Below are 16,718 nucleotides of genomic sequence, written 5' to 3'. Positions count from 1 at the left end.
AGAGAAAGAAAGAAAAAAGAAAAGAAACTACAAAAACAAAAAGTTCTGAAGTTGAAAAGTACAGTAACTGAAATTTAAAAATTCACTGGAGCTCAGAAGCAGATTTTAGAAGGCAGAAAGAAGAATCCGCAAACTTGAAGATAGATCATTTGAGATTATCCAGTCTGAGGAACGAAGAGGCAAAAGAAAGCAAAAAGTGAACAAAGCCTCAAAGACCTGCAGGACCTTGTTAAGTGTACCAACATATATAAAATGAGAATCCCAGAAGGGTAGGAGAAAGAGAAAGGGGCAGAAAGAATATTTGAAGAAATAATAAACACCTCAAATTTAACTAAAAAAAAATTAATATATACATTCAAGAAACGCAATGTGCTTCTTTATAAAAACAAAGATAAGCCAGGTGTGGTGGTTCACACCTATAATCCCAGCACTTTGGGACACTGATGTGGGAGAGGATTGTTTGAGGGTAGGAGTTTGAGACCAGCCTGGGTAACATAATGAGAATGTCTCGAATGTCTCTCAAAAAAACCCCAAAAAACAAAACAAAACAAAACAAACCAGAAAGAAAGAAATAGAGAGAGAAAGAAAGAAAGAGAAAAGGAAAGATTAAACAAAATTTTTTGAGATAGGGTCTTACTCTGTCACCCAGGCTGAGTGCAGTGGTATGATCATGGCTTACTGCAGCCTCAACCTCCCAGGCGCAAGTGATCTTTCTACCTCAGCCTCCTGAGTAGCTGGAACTACAGGCATATGCCACTATGCCTGTCTAATTTTTGAATTTTTGTAGAGATGGTGTCTCAATATGTCACCCAGGCTGGTCTTGAACTCCTGGACTCAAGTGATCCTCCCTGCTTGGCCTCCCAAAGTGCTGGAATTACAGGGATGAGCTGCTGCACCTAACCTGCAAAAATAAATTTAAAGAGATTCACACTGAAACACATTATAATCAAGTTGCCAAAAGCCAAAGATATAGAGAATCTTGAAAGCAACAAGAGAAAATAATATCTCATTACATACAGGTTTCCTCAATAACATTAACAGCCACTTTTTCACCTAAACCATGGAAGCCAGAAAGGAGTGGGATGGCATTCAAAGTGTTGAAAGATAAAAAACTGTCAACCAAGAATGTTATATCCAACAAAGCTAACGTTTAAAAATGGAGGACAAATTGAGACATTCCCAGATAAACAAAAATGAAAAGAATTCATCATTAGGAGTCTTCCCTATAAGAAATGTTAAAGGGAGTCCTTCAGGCTGAAAAAAAAGGATAGTAGATAGCAATTCAAACCCACATGAAGAAATAACAACATAGGTAAATTTAAAAGAAAATACAAATATAGTTTTATTTGTAATTCTTTATTTGCTCGTATCCAGTTTAAAAGATCACTAGATAAAGCAATAAAACTGTCTTGACAGGCTTATAATGTATAAAGATGTAAATTGTATGACAAAAATATCATAAAGGAGAGGAGAGGGAATAAAAGTATATAGGAGCAAAGTTTTGTATATAACTGAAATTAATTTGGCATTAATCTGAACTCAGTTTTTATAAATTTAAGATGTTAATTATAACTCTCAGGGCAAGAACAAAGAAATCAACTAAAAAAAATAGTTAAATGAACAAGAAGGAAACTAAACTTGTTCACTTGAAAAAAGAAGGGAATAATAGAAGAATAGAGGAAGAAATGAGGACATCAGACATATGGAAAATAAACAGCAAAATGCAGATACAAATTTTACCTTATAAGTAGTTATACAGTATGTATATCGATTAAGCACTGTCATCAAAAAGCAGAGATTTGCAGAATGAACACAAAAACATTATCCAACTATTTGCTGTATACAATAAATACACTTTAGAACAAAGACAGAAATAGATTGAAAGTTTAAAAAAATGGAAAAAGATACACAATGGACAGTAAGCAAAAGAGAGCTGGAATGCAACTCCTAATAACAGACAAAATGGACTTTAAGACAAAATTATTACTAGAGGCAAAAAAAAAATTCATAATGATAGAAGACATAGAAGACAGAACAATGATAAACATACGTGCACCTAAAAAGAGAGCATCAAAATACATGAAGCAAAAACTGACAGAACCGTAGGGACAAATAGACAATTCTCCAACAGTTGGAGACTTCAGTAATCCACTTTCAATAATGTGTAGAACTATCAGACAGAAGTTCAACAATAAAATAGAGATTTAAAGAATACTATACATCAACTAGATCTAACAGACTTCTATAGAACATTCTACCCAACCACAGTAGAATATACATCCTTCTCACATGTATATGGAACACATGCACTAATTCTCTAGGAAAGACCATACATTAGCTGATAAATCTCAATACATTTAAAAATATTAAGATCATACAAAATATATTATTTTACCACAGTGTAATAAAATTTGAAATCATTAACAGAAGGAAAAATGAGAAATTCATGAAAAAGTAAAAATTAAACAACACAATTCTAAATAACCAATGGGTTAAAGAAAAATCACAAGGAAAATTAGAAAATACTTTGTGATGAGTGAAAATGAAACCACAACATACCAAAACTTATGGGTTGCAGCTGAGGTAGAGCATAGAGGAAAGTTTATAAGTGCAAATGTCTATATTAGAAAAGAAGAAAGTGCCTAAATCAATAACCTAATTGTACGTGTTAAGCAACTAGAGGCCGGGCATGGTAGCTCATGACTGTAATCCCAGCACCATGGGAGGCCAAGACAGGTGGATCATTTGAACCCAGGAGTTCAAGATCAGTCTGGGCAACATGGCAAAGCCCTGTAGCTACTGAAAATACAGAAAATTAGTCAGATGTGGTGGTGTGTGCCTATAGTCCCAGCTACTTGGGAGGCTGAAGCAGGAGGATCACTTGAGCTGGGGAGGCAGAGGTCACATGCAGTAAGCTGAGATCATGCCACTGCACTCCAGCCTGTGTGACAAAGTGAGACCATGTCTCAAAAAAAAAAAAAAAAAAAAAAAAAAAAAAAAAAAAAAAAAAAAAAGAAAAGAAAAAAAGAAAAGAAATTAGAAAAAGAAAACAAAACCTGAAAAAAGCAGAAGGAAGAAATAATAAATGAGTAGAAATACATGAAATAAAGACTACAAAACAAAATAGAGAATCAGCCAGGCATGGTAGCTCACACCTGTAATCCCAGCACTTTGGGAGGCTGAGGCAGGCAAATCACAAGGTCAAGAGATCGAGACCATCCTGGCCAACATGGTGAAAACCTGTCTCTATTAAAAATACAAAAAATTAGCTGGATGCGGTGGGGCCTGCCTGTAGTCCCAGCTACTCGGGAGGCTGAGCAGAAGAATCGCTTGAACCTGGGAGGCAGAGGTTGCAGCGAGCCGAGATCGCGCCACTGCACTCCAGTCTGGCAACAGAGCAAGACTCTATCAAACAACAACAACAACAACAACAACAATAACAACAAACAAACAAAACAAAAAACACAGAGAAAATTTAAAAAACCTAAAGTTGTTTTCTTGAAGAAAAAAAAACAACAAAGATTTAACAAGACTCACCAAGAACAAAAGATCTAAGACTCAAATTACTAACATTGGAAATGATATTGGGGACATTACTACTGACCTTACATAAATAAAAATGATTATAAGGGAATGCTATGAACAATTATATGCCAGTTATAGGTCTAGACAACCTACATAAAATAGATGGACCTGTCCCAACTTCTCAACTCATTCTATGAAGTCAGCATTACTCTGATGCCAACAAAGACATCACAAAAGAAGAAAACTATGGACCAATATTTTTCATAAATGTAGATACAAAAATCCTCAGCAAATATTAGCGAACTGAATCCAGAATCATATGAAAGGAATTATACACCATGGTCAAGTGGGCTTTATCTCAGGAATGCAAGGGAAGTTTCACATATGAAACCCAATCAATTTAATACACCATTAATAGAATGAAGGGGTAAATCCTGACACAATCTTATCAATAGATGTAGAAAAAGCATTGACAAAATTAAACACCTTTAATGATAAAAACACAACAAACTAGGAATAGAAAGAACTTCCTCATCCTAATAAAGCATATCTAGGGAAAAACAACAGCTGACATAGTTAATGGTGACACTAAACAATTTCCCCTAAGATCAGGGACAAGAGAAGGATTTTTTTTGTCTTGCAGCTTTTATTTAATATTGTACTAGACATCTGCCCAGGGAAATTAGGCAAGAAAAATATATTAAAGGCATCCAGATTGGAAAGGAAAAAGGAAACATTTCTCTACTTACAGATGACATAGTTTTACATATAGATAATCCTAAGAAATCCATAAAAGAACTATTAGAGCTAATAAATGAAATCAACAAGTTTACAGGATACAAAAATGAATATACAAAACTCGATTGTATTTCTATAAACCACCAATGAAAAACAAGAAATGAAATTAAGAAAACAATTCCATTTACAACAGCATCCAAAGACATACAAGATTTATACACCGAAGACTATAAAACATTGTTTAAGTAAATGAAAGAAGACTTAAATAAATGAAACAATATCTTGTGTTCATAGATCAGAGGACTTACTATTGTTAAGATGGCAATGCTTCCCAAATTGATCTAGAGATTTAACATGTTTCCTGTCACAATCCCAGCTGCCTTTTTTTTTTTTTTTTTTTTTTTTTTTTTTTGTGGAAAACGACAAGCTGGCCCTAAAATTAATGTGGAAATACAAGACACACAGAACAACCAAAATAATCTCGATACATGAACAAAGTTGGAGGACTTGTACTTTCTATTTTCAAAACTTACTACAATGCTATAGTACTCAAGACAGTATGGAACTGGTAGAAGGATAAACATACGGCATATGCACATGCAGAAGAATAAATTTGAAACCCTATCTCACACAATATACAAAAATTAACTCAAAATGAATGAAAGGCCTAATTGTAAAACTTAAAACTATAAAACTCTTGGAAGGGTCTGGGCATGGTGGCTCACACCTGTAATCCCAGCACTCTGGATGGCCGAGCTGGTGGATCATTTGAGGTCAGGGGTTTGAGAGCAGCCTGACTAACATGGTGCTCTACTAAAAAAAAAACCTGTATCTACTAAATAAAAAAAAAAAAAAAAAAAAAAAAAGCCTGGTATGGTGGCCGATGCCTGTAATCCCAGCTACTCCGGAGGCTGAGGCAGGGGAATCTCTTGTACCTGGGAGGCGGAGGTTGCAGTGAGACAAGATTGTTCCACTGAACTCCAACCTGCATTTCAGTGAGATTCCAGAAACAAAACAAAACAACACCCAGAAGGAAACCTAGGTGAAAGTATCTGTGGTCTTGGATTAAGCAATGGTTTCTGGATATGACATCCAAAGCACAAGCAACACAACATAAAATTTAAAAATTCAGTTTCCTCAGGAAAAAAAAAAAAAACCTTTTGTGCTTCAAAGGACACTGTCAAGAAAGTGAAAAGGCAACTCAATTCACAGAATAGGAGAAAATATCTGCAAATCATAGACTTGATTAAGGACTTATATCCAGAATGTATAAAGAACACTTACATCCCACAAAACAAAGAAATAATCCAATTTTTAAATGGGCAAAGGACTTGAACAGACATTTCTCCAAAGAAGATATACAAATGGCCAATAAGCACATGAGAAGATGTTTAACATCATTAGTCATTAGCGAAATACAAATCAAAACCACAATGAGATACCACCTGACACCCAATAGGTTGGCATTGATTAAAAAGACAAATAATTATGAGTGTTGACAAAAATGTGGAGAAATTGGAACCTTCATACATTGTTGGTGGGAATATAAAACAGTGCAAACACTTTGGAAAACAGTTTGGCAGCAAATAGTTAAAAATAGAGTTACTACATGACCCAGCAATTTCACTCTTGGTTCTTTACTCAAGAGAATTGAAAACTATGTCCATATAAAAACTTGTATATGAATATTCGTAGTGGCATTATTCACAATAGCCCAAAAATGGAAACATTCCAAATGTCCATCATCTGATGATTGGATAAATAAATGTGATATCCATGCAATGGAATATTATTGAGCCATTAAAAGGAATAAAATACTGATACATGCTACAACATAAATGAACCTTGAAAACACTATGCTTAGTGAAAGAAGTCAGACACAAAATGCCACATATTTTAAGATTCCATTTATATGTAATGTCTATAATAGGCAAATCCATAGAAACTGAAAGTAGATTAGTGGTTGCCAAGGGCTGAGGGGAGAGAAGAATGGGAGTTACCACCAATATGTATGAAATCCTTCAGCAGTGATGCAAATGCTCTGGAATTAGATAGTGGTGATGCTTGCACTCAACTTTGTGAGTATACCAAAAATCAAACTAAACCATATAAAAAAGTAGCCTCACCAACATTTTAAAACTTTGGAGGTAGCTAATAACAATATCTAATATTTTACGGCACTTAGGTGCCAGGCTGTGTTCAAAATCCATCAGATTTTAACCTATTTAATCCTCACTGCAAGTTTATGACATACTGTAGTTTTATTGAAACTGACCCAATAGTCCCATGGACTGTTCTTTTGGATAAACATAGAAATTGACCTTTCTCATCTTACAGCTTGAAACTTATATTTGTTTTATCCGAGTTCCTTTCTCAGGAAAGGCCCTTCAGACCTCTCCAAATAATAATAATAATAAATAAAATAAAATTATCAAAAAACTGAAATTCACCAGATCAGTGCATCAGATGCCAGACCCCTCATGATTGCCTTCTTGCTCCTCCCTAGTTTCTGTCTCCTTCCACATTGTTACATTTCTTCCTTGCTGTATAAACCCCCGGCTTTAGTCTATCAGACAGATAGGTTTGAGACTGATCTCCCATCTCCTCAGCTAAAGCATCCTTTTAAACCCTTCTCCCTTATCAATAGTTGTCGTCTCAGTGACTGGCTTTCTGTGAAGCAATCAGTGGGACCTAGATTCAACCTCTGGTGTTTTGGTAACACTATTCCTATTCTGATTTTTCAGAGGAGGAAACCCGAACTCAGAGAGGTTGAGCAACTTTAGGGCCGGGCATGGTGGCTCACACCTGTAATCCTAGCACTTTGGGAGGCTGAGGGGGGTGGATCACCTGAGGTCAGGAGTTCAAGACCAGCCTGGCCATCATAGTGAAACCCCATCTTTAAAAAAAAAAAGGAGAGAGGTTGAGCAACTTTCATAATGTTACAAAAGTAAGGGACAGAGTTGGGATTCACATCTAAGTGGTCTGATACAAAAGTCCATTGAATCAATACATTATTTAGTTTGTCACTGTGACTGTGTAACAAAGGCCAAACAAATGCTAAACAAGAAATATTTTAAAACAAAACAAAACAAAAAACAAAGAAAAAAACCAGGGTCTTGCTCTGTCACCCAGGATAGAGTGTAGTGGCACAATCATGGCTCACTGAAGCCTCAACCTCCCAAGCTCAAGCTGTCCTCCCACCTCAGCCTCCCAAGTAGCTGGAATCACAGGCGCACACCACTATGCCAGGTTAATTTTTTGTATTTTTAGTAGAGACAGAGTTTTGCCATGTTGGCCAGGCTGGTCTTGAACTCCTGGGCTCAAGTGATCTGCCCACTTCAGCCTCTCAAACTGCTTGGATTACTGGTGTGAGACCCTGCGCCTAGCCAGCAAATAATTTAAAAGATAATTCATAGTGACAAAAAATTATTGTGCTTTCTGGAGGATATTAGAAAAATACTATCTTTTAAAACAGGAGAGTAAAACAATTTATTATTAAATTTCCTGGGTTAAAAAACGTATTTGCTGGAACTTACATTTCAGCATGCAACTCCCAAATCTTCCATATTATTCTTTTTGAAACGTGGATTTTATTAAATCTCTGAATTTCTATCTGCAGTGCTTAATAAAATTAGAAATATTCACTTTATTTTGAAGTGGAAGCTGGACAAAACAGGATGGGGCACTTGGCTCTGATAATTCATCAGGGCCGAGTTTCTTTGAATGCCGCCAACTCAAGCAGACTCAGTGAGAACGGCTGCAAACAGTGGGATTCAGTTCATAATGGCTAGTTTGTCTAGGCTCCACTTTGTCTCTGCACAGTGGGGAGCTCTTCAGAGCAAGTGAAGGCTATTTTCTGCCATGCCAAAATTAATCTCCAATGTGCTCACTCATGTTCATTACCTAGAATTTTGAAGAGAAGACTGTTTCTTGTCCCACAGAGGGCTGTTTAGTAGGAAGCATCTACTTCCAAGGTAGTTATTGATTATTTTGAGAATAGGAAAGTCTTCATGTAAAGTCATAACTGAGGGACCACATGGTTCAGGGCAGTGCCTATGTGCCGGAGATGGCAATCACTCTGCTTGTTTCCACCCTTGCCCACTGCAATCCATTTCTACACAGTAGCCGGAATGAGCATAAGGCTAGAAAAAAACTAATAATATTTTACTTTTAAAATTGTTTTCCATTGAGCTTGACACCAAAGTCCTTATGGTGGCCTATAAAGGCCTACAAAATCTGACCCCTGACTATTTATCTGACCTTGATCTCCTACTTCTAGTGCTCTTAGACAACAAACTGCATAGAAAGAAAGACTTGGATAGAGAGCTATAGGTTTAAAAAACGTAAGAGATTGTTATCGATCTCTTTATACTGCATGCAACATGTGGATCCTTGTTGGCTTCTAAACTGAAAAAAACAACTATAAACATTAAAGTGACTTGAATATGGATTTTATATTTGTGTTAATAATTATAGTTAATTTGAGGTGTAATAATGGTAATATAATTAGCATATTTTAAAGGGTCCTTATCTTTTAGAAATACATACCAAAATACTAAAATACAAATGAAATAATAAAATATGGGATTTGCTTCAAAATAATCTAGTGGGTAGAGGAAGAATTGGGGAGGTATAAGTGAAACAGGATTAGCTATGAGAAGATAGTTATTCAAAATGGATGGTAAGCTTATTATACTATTTACACTGGGAGTTTATTATATTATTATACTATTTATACTGGGAGTTTATTATACAGGGAATTTATTATATTATTCCCTCTACTTCCCCTTGGGTCCTTGAAAGGACTTTGCTGAAATAAGAAATCATTTGGCTAATTGACTCTGGAAGAACTCAGTAAGAGAACAAAGTCAGTTTACACAAAGGGGAAGAATCTTTGAATTTAAGCTTTATTGTAAATCCATTTACACATTGATTTAATTTTTTTTTTTCTTGAGATGGAGTCTCACTCTGTTACCCAGGCTGGAGTGAAGTGGTGTGGTTTCAGCTCACTGCAATCTCTGCCTTCTGGGTTCAATCAATTTTCCTGCCTCAGCCTCCTGAGTAGCTGGGATTATAGGCATGTGACACCACGCCCAAGTAATTTTTTTTGTATTTTCAGTAGACATGGGGTTTCATTATGTTGGCCAGGCTGGTCTCTATCTCCTCACCTCGTGATCCACCTGCCTCAGCCTCCCAAAGTGCTGGGATTACAGGAGTGAGTGTCCTCACCTGGCCCCATTGGTTTAATTTTTGATTTAGCAATCCTTTTTCCATTCCAGTTAGATATTTTAACATTTCTGTAAGCATCTAAAACAACTGTCCTTTTTCTATTGAAAGAAGAGGGAAGTAAGGCTGTAGCTTGTCTTATATTCCCCTTCGTATCACCAATGCTTAGCATGTACTAGATGGAAAAAAAGTATTTACTGAATTAATATGTGACGAACTAAAACACTTACTACCTTCTCCTTTATTCATTTCAAAGATATTTATAAATATCCTACCACATTGCCTCATGCCCACCTAGGGGCAGTGTTGGAGCCAGAGGGAAATGTATATTTATTTATTTTATTTTTTTGAGAAGTACTCTTTCACTGTGTCACCCAGGCTGGAGTGCAGTGGCGCCATCTCGGCTCACTGCAACCTCCACCTCCCGGATTCAAGTGATTCTCCTGCCTCAGCCTCTCAAGTAGCTGGGATTACAGGCGTGTGCCACTATGCCCGGCTACATTTTGTATTTTTAGTAGAGATGGGGGGTTTCATCATGTTAGTTGGCCAGGCTGGTCTCAAACTCCTAACCTCAGGTGATCCACCCACCTTGGCCTCCCAATGTGCTGGGATTACAGGTGTGAGCCACCACGCCCGGCCTTTTTATTTATTTATGGTGATAGGGTCTTGCTCTGTCACTCAGGCTGGAGTGCAGTGGCACAATCACAACTCACTGCAAGCTGGATATCCTGGACTCAGGGGATCCTCCTGGCTCAGCCTCCCTAGTACCTGGGACTACAGGTGCATGCCACCATGCCTAGCTAATTTTTAAAATTTTTTGTAGAAAGGTCTCATTAAGTTGCCCAGGCTGATCTCAATCTCCTGAGCTCAAGTAATTCTCCCACCATGGCCTCCCAAAGCGCTGAGATTATACACGTGAGCCACCATGCCAGGCAAAATGTACATTTAAAGGCCCAGCGTAAAGAAACTTGCTGTGGCAATTGTGGCTGAAACTCAGTGTCAAAGCTGATCAAAATAATTGTGTAATTCTTGTCATACCCAGGCTTAATCACAGTCCAGTGGAAGAAAGCACTCAAGGCACATAGCAACAGATCTAAAAATGGAATTTTCTGCAAGCCCAGCCTGCAGTAACCCTAGGATCCATTTTACCTAGTAACTGCTGAAGCAACCTGCTTTGACTCTGAGGCTGGTTTTACCTACCACTGCTACTCCTCATCCAGAGCTTGCCAGCTCCCAAAAGTTTCTCTAGTGATAATGAGATTTCTTTCAAAACAATACGTAACATTTCTCTTTCTAATAAAATTCCCAGCCTTCTCTTGGTTCTTCCAACATACCAAAGACTACAACCGCCTGAGTTTATGCCCAGATGGCAATTCTGTGATTTTCAAATAAAGCATTTAATAGAGAGGTCCATCTGTATATTTTATTTGACTTTCACAATGACAGAATGGGAGAGAAGTTGGAGAGGGGATCAGATATATGTATCCAGGGGCCAGATCCTATTGGGCTTTGTAGACCATTGTAAGGAATTTTGTTTTAAGTGCAATAGAAAGCCATTAGGAAAGCAAAAATACCATCTTTTTTTTCTAGCCTCATTTTCATTCTCTATATGATGCAGATGGATTATAGTTGGGGCAATAGTATATGAATATACATTTAAATTTGTGTGGACATTGTCTCTTCTCCATGAAGCTCACTCTGGATTCCCTGTTTAATATTGCACCTATTCAGCTTGCACTGCCAGGCCCTCCTCCCTCTTTTACTTGGTCTTCCAAAGTAAAAACCTTTTAATATACTACACCTTCTAATATACTACATAACTTATATACTTATTATTTGTTGCCTTCCTTTCTCTTGGTAGAATATAAACTCTATAAGAACAAGGATCAGCCAGGCACGGTGGCTCATGCCTATAATCCCAGCATTTTGGGAGGCCGAGGCGGTAGGATCATCTGAGGTCAGGAGTTTAAAACCATCCTGGCCAACATGATGAAACCCCATCTCTACTAAAAATACAAAAATTAGCTGGGCACAGTGGTGGGTGCCTGTAATCACAGCCACTCAGGAGGCTAAGGCAAGAGAATTGCTTGAACCCGGGAGGTAGAAGTTGCAGTGAGCCAAGATCACATCATTGCACTCCTGCCTGGGTAACAGAGAAAGACTCCATCTCAAACAAAAACAAAAACAAAAACAAGGATCTTTGTCTCTTTTGTTCATGAATTGTCCAAGAATCTAGGAAGGACACTGCCTGACACGTAATAGGCATTCAACAAATATCTGCTGAATAACAAATAAATGAGTGGAAGGATTCAAGGTAATAGAATTAAAGGAGGGGCTGTCCCTTTATGCCTCATACATTTTTTAATTACTGGAATTTTTTAACAGTTATGTTTTATTTTTGTTATTTTTAAAATTTTTATTATACTTTCAGTTCTGGGTTACATTTGCAGATCATGCAGGATTGTCACATAGGTATACACGTGCCGTGGTGGTTTGCTGCATCCATCCCCCCATCATCTACACTAGGTATTTCTCCTAATGTTACCCCTCCCTAGTCCCCCCATTAAAAGTGATGTGCAACAGAATTACAAATTCTGTATATGGGTTTTGAAAAGATGTCCATAATGATATAGTGTCACTGGTCATTTGAATTTTGAAAACCCTAGTTTTTACTTCATAGTAAAATGAAGGATGTGTTTAATATGAGTCATAGCTATCATTGAACATCTTGCCAAGGCCAAATATGTCTCATTACAGAAGTGTAGAACACATGTTTTGGTAATGTAAAGGAAATTTTAGTTAAATTCTAAATGGCTTTATCCTGTATAAATGTCCATTGATTTGGGTCTTTCTCTCTTATTAGACCATTAGCTCCTTGAGTGCAAAAGTTGAATCTTACTTAATTTTAGATCCCTCTAGGCAAGGGTCAAATCTCATCTCTTTAATAAAATTTCTCTGCCTTCCTAATCTTTCATTTTCTATGCATGTACAGTAAATAAAGAATGTAAATTTTCCTGAATATGAAACCAACCCAATAGTCCTATAGTCTGTTCTTTTTGATAAACGTAGAAATTGACCCTTCTGGTCTTAAAGCTTGAAACTTATGTTTATTTGATCTGAGTTTCTTCCTCAAGAAAGGATCTTCAGGCCTCTCGAAAAAATATTAAAGACTGAAACTCATCAGATCTCCACACCAGATCCTTCCTTGCCCCTCCCCAGTTCTTTTTTTTCTTTATTTTTACACACTGTTACATTTCTTCCCCTAGTTTTAGTCAGTCAAGGAAATAGATTTGAGACTGAGATCCTATCTTCTCAGCTGCAGCACCTGATTAAAGCCTTCTTCCTCCTTGGCAATACTTGTTGTCTCAGTGATTAGCTTTCTGTGCAGTGAGCAGCAGGACCTAGACTGAACCACTGGTGTTTTGTTAACAATAGTTTAGATTGTAAATTCTTAGATCATTTTTCTTTTTATACAATTTTCAAAATGACCTAGTATTTTCAATTTCATTATTTAAGCTCTAACTCCTAAACTTCCCTGTAGTTCTGAGAAGGGGCACAAACATACGTTATCAATTTTAAAAACAGTAGACAGCCTGGTATCTTAGAAAGACTATAATCTTTCAAGTCAGATACCTGTGATTCTAACTCTGTCCTTTGCTAATGGCATCACCTTGGATAAACTCCCTGAGTATCTGTTTTCTTTTCTTCAAAACCAGGGATTGCAAAACCTAATTTGAAGCAAAGCTGTGAGAACTAAATGAAATAATATACATGGCTGGGTGCAGTGGCTCACGCCTGTAATCCCCGAACTTTAGGAGGCCAAGGTGGGTGGATCACAAGGTCAGGAGTTCAAGACCAGCCTGGCCAAGATGGTGAAACCCCATCTCCACTAAAAATAGAAAAATTAGCTGGGTGTGGTGGCAGGTGCCAATAATCCCACCTACTTGGGAGGCTGAGGCAGGAGAATCGCTTGAATTCAGAGGGCGGAGGTTGCAGTGAGCCAAGATTGTACCACTGCACTCCAGCCTGGGAGACAGAGTGAGACTCCATCTCAAAAAATTAAAAAATAAATAAATAAATAAATATACACAAATCACCAACCATAGTGTCAGATACATAGAAGATGCTTAATAACTAGCATGTTTTACTATTTATCAATAAACAGTAATAGAAATATCAAAGTTTACTGTTATTAGTCATTCAGTTACTTAGTTGTATTTTTATTGAACACTTTTGTATCTGTGCATTTTTTTTCTTGGAGACCAAAATGTAAGCTGTTCAGGGAAATTTCCATTTTTGTGTTTTGTTTATTGTGACTGGAATGGTGATGGGTATAATAAATGAGTATTGATTGAATTAAGCAAAACATGATGTTTAGCCTCTGAGTTTAGGCATCAAGAACTAATGTTGAATCTCTAACATGAACAATGCCTATGGAACATCAATGGATGTGTGGTTCTTTACTAGAGTTATTAAACATATGTGTTGAGTACCCAATATGTGGCAAGCCCTGTACTTGGTACAGGAGGGTAGTGCAAGTTGGAAAGGATAAAATTTTCAAAAGTTGGTTTATCACTATGAGATTAATTTGTATATGTATATTTTCTGTTATTTTTGTTAATGTACATAGGAGCACTTTAATCCATTTGCTGCAGTTCTCTCATGTTTTGTATTAAGACCAATTTACTTGACATTGTATGTGCTTGGCATTAAAAACAGGGTAAGAATTCTATTTTCAAAAGGGGCACAGTTAACTGTTGGACTCTCTGCCAAAGTAATTTTCCCTCCCTTCCTTTAACCTCCCAAGGAGACAATTAGTTACATTCTAAGCAGATGCTTGCTCAGAGAGTGGGCAGCAACCCGTGGGCACCCTGCTCATTTAATTTTAAGCAAGATCTTTGTGTTTTTTATTATATTAATTAGTGTATTGGCAAGGTTGAATGGGATTTTTAAAGCAGCAGGGGATTTGTTGATCCCTTAATTTGCAGTTTGTGATGGCTCTTTTGTTTTTGTTTTTGTTTAATTTTTTTCACTCATGAAACACTCAAATCTAGCATTAGCTGTGACTCCCAGCAATTCTGGATCTTTAGGGGATGATGTATAAACACAGTTGGTGGCTATGATGAGGAGGGCAAAATGTACTTTCTCTTTGGTACTACCTTGAAAGTGGGACACTACCCTACTTTTTGCATGTAGACAGATATTTAACTATAGTAATGAGCCCTGAGAGAGAAGATGCCACACTATAGGTATTTTTAGTGATTTTTAAAAACTCTTCAACGTTTTATTCAACCTTTAGATTTCGCAAATAAAAAACACCTGTTTTAGACATCTTGGCCTGGTGAAGAGAAGACTGGAAGAAATGCATTGGGAAAGGATTTGTTTGTATAATTCAATGTTGAGGGAGATTTTCCTGTTGTCTATGAATTAACTACTTGTTTTCTCACAGCTGTTGAGGGCAAAGATATTTCACATGTTACCTCATTTAATCCTCACCATAACCATCTTAATTAATAAATCTCAGTCCAGTCCAGTTTAATGCTTCATTCTCAAATTCAACATAAATCTTATTTCTTTCTCTACTCTCAGTGCAAGCTTGACCCACAGCTTTGAAGAGAAACTACATTGGCAACTCTTGTATCCCTCTGTCCAGCACTTATAAAGGAAATTGTCTATAACCTAAAAATAAATTATGTTACATATTCAGAAATTTTAATACCTAGGGCTTGGAGTTGGTGGTGGGGTAGGGTTGGAAAATGCAAAGGAGTTCTTACTGAGGAAAACTTGAGAATTAAGGAATGAGGAATTAGTGAATAGATGCTGCTCTAGTTTGAATGTATCCTCCAAAGTTCATGTGTTGGAAACTTAGTTTCCAATGCAACAGTGTTGAAAGAGAAAATCTTTAAAAGGATTAATGCTGTTATCACAGAAGTAAGTTGGTCATCATGGGGGTAGGTTCTTGATAAAATAATGAGTTCACCTCCCACCCTCCCTCCCTCCCTCCCTCCCTCCCTCCCTCCCTCATCTCTCTCTCTTTCCCTGGCCCTTCTGCATGTCACCATGGGACGATGTAGCAAGAAGGCCCTTGCCAGTTGCAGCCCCTCAATCTTGGAGTTCCCAGACTCTAGAATTGTAAGAAATAGACCTCTGTGTTTCATGAAATTACCCAATCTGTGGTATTCTGTAGTAGGCACAAAAAACCAACTAAGCCTTATGGTAACTGATTAGCCTTATGGTTAATTTGGCAATATAATAAAATATCCCATTTTCAAACAGGTTTCTTGCATATATATATGTTTTGTTTTGTTTTGCTTTTGAGACAGGGTCTTGCTATGTTGCCCAGGCTGGAGTGCAGTGGCTAGTCACAGGTGCAATCATAGGGCTCTGTAGCTTCTAACTCCTAGACTGAAACAGTCTTCCTGCCTCAGCTTCCTAAGTAGCTGGGAGTAAGCTGGGACTATAGGCATGCACTAGTTCCATATGTTTTGATAAATTCTCAATGGAACAGGTAAAGTTCAGTGGAACAGGTAAAATTCATGTAAAAAGATCGTAACTGAACAAGCTGTCTCAAAATGAATGGAACTTTTACTTTTCAAAAGTTACTACTCCATTTGTTTGATCACTTTGTAACTGCTGAGGAGGGAATAAGATAAAATAGGCAATCCTATCTTCCTCCCTCCACCATAAGACCATATGAGTTGCTTGGGAACCACTGAGATTCTAAAAAAAATATAAAATCTATGCCTGAAGCATTTTTTTCCTTTTTTTTTTTTTTTAGTTTTAGTCAGTCAGGGAGATGGATTTAAGATTGAGCTCCTATCTCCTCAGCTGCAGCACCTAATTAAAGCCTTCTCCCTTGGCAATACTTGTTGTCTCAGTGATTGGCTTTCTGTGCTGTGAACAGCAGAACTTAGACCAAACCTCTTGTGTTTTGGTAATAGTGGCTCACACTTATAATCCCAGCACTTTGAGAGGCTGAGGTGGGAAGATCACTTGAGCCCAGGAGTTTGAGACCCGCCTGGGCAACAAAGTGAGAGCTCATCTCTACAAAAATAAAAAATAAAAACTTAGCCAGGTGTGGTGGCGCATGCCTGTAGTTCCAGCTACTTAGAAGGTTGAGGTGGGAGGATCACCTTTAGCTTAGGAGGCTGAAGCTGCAGTGAGCCGTAATTGTGCCACTGCACTCCACCCTGGGAAACAGAGAGAGACCCTGTCTTAAAAAAAAAAAA

At 37.3% G+C, this 16,718-nt stretch overlaps 1 protein-coding gene across 1 annotated transcript in view; it reads right to left on the bottom strand.

The window, feature by feature from the left end:
- The window catches only part of KLHL8 (kelch like family member 8), a 95,847-nt gene extending 89,111 nt beyond the window's left edge, over window positions 1-6,736 (bottom strand). The window contains exon 1 of the mRNA XM_037744505.1: window positions 6,714-6,736. The gene's annotated coding sequence lies outside the window, so the exon portion shown is untranslated. The remainder of the gene's footprint in view (window positions 1-6,713) is intronic.
- Window positions 6,737-16,718: the final 9,982 nt, after the last annotated feature.

This window comes from Cebus imitator, unplaced genomic scaffold (assembly GCF_001604975.1).
Source record: "Cebus imitator isolate Cc_AM_T3 unplaced genomic scaffold, Cebus_imitator-1.0 Scaffold177, whole genome shotgun sequence".
NCBI classification, from domain to species: domain Eukaryota; kingdom Metazoa; phylum Chordata; class Mammalia; order Primates; family Cebidae; genus Cebus; species Cebus imitator.
Note: the sequence above shows the minus strand (reverse complement) of the source record. Positions and strands in the feature narration are given on the sequence as shown.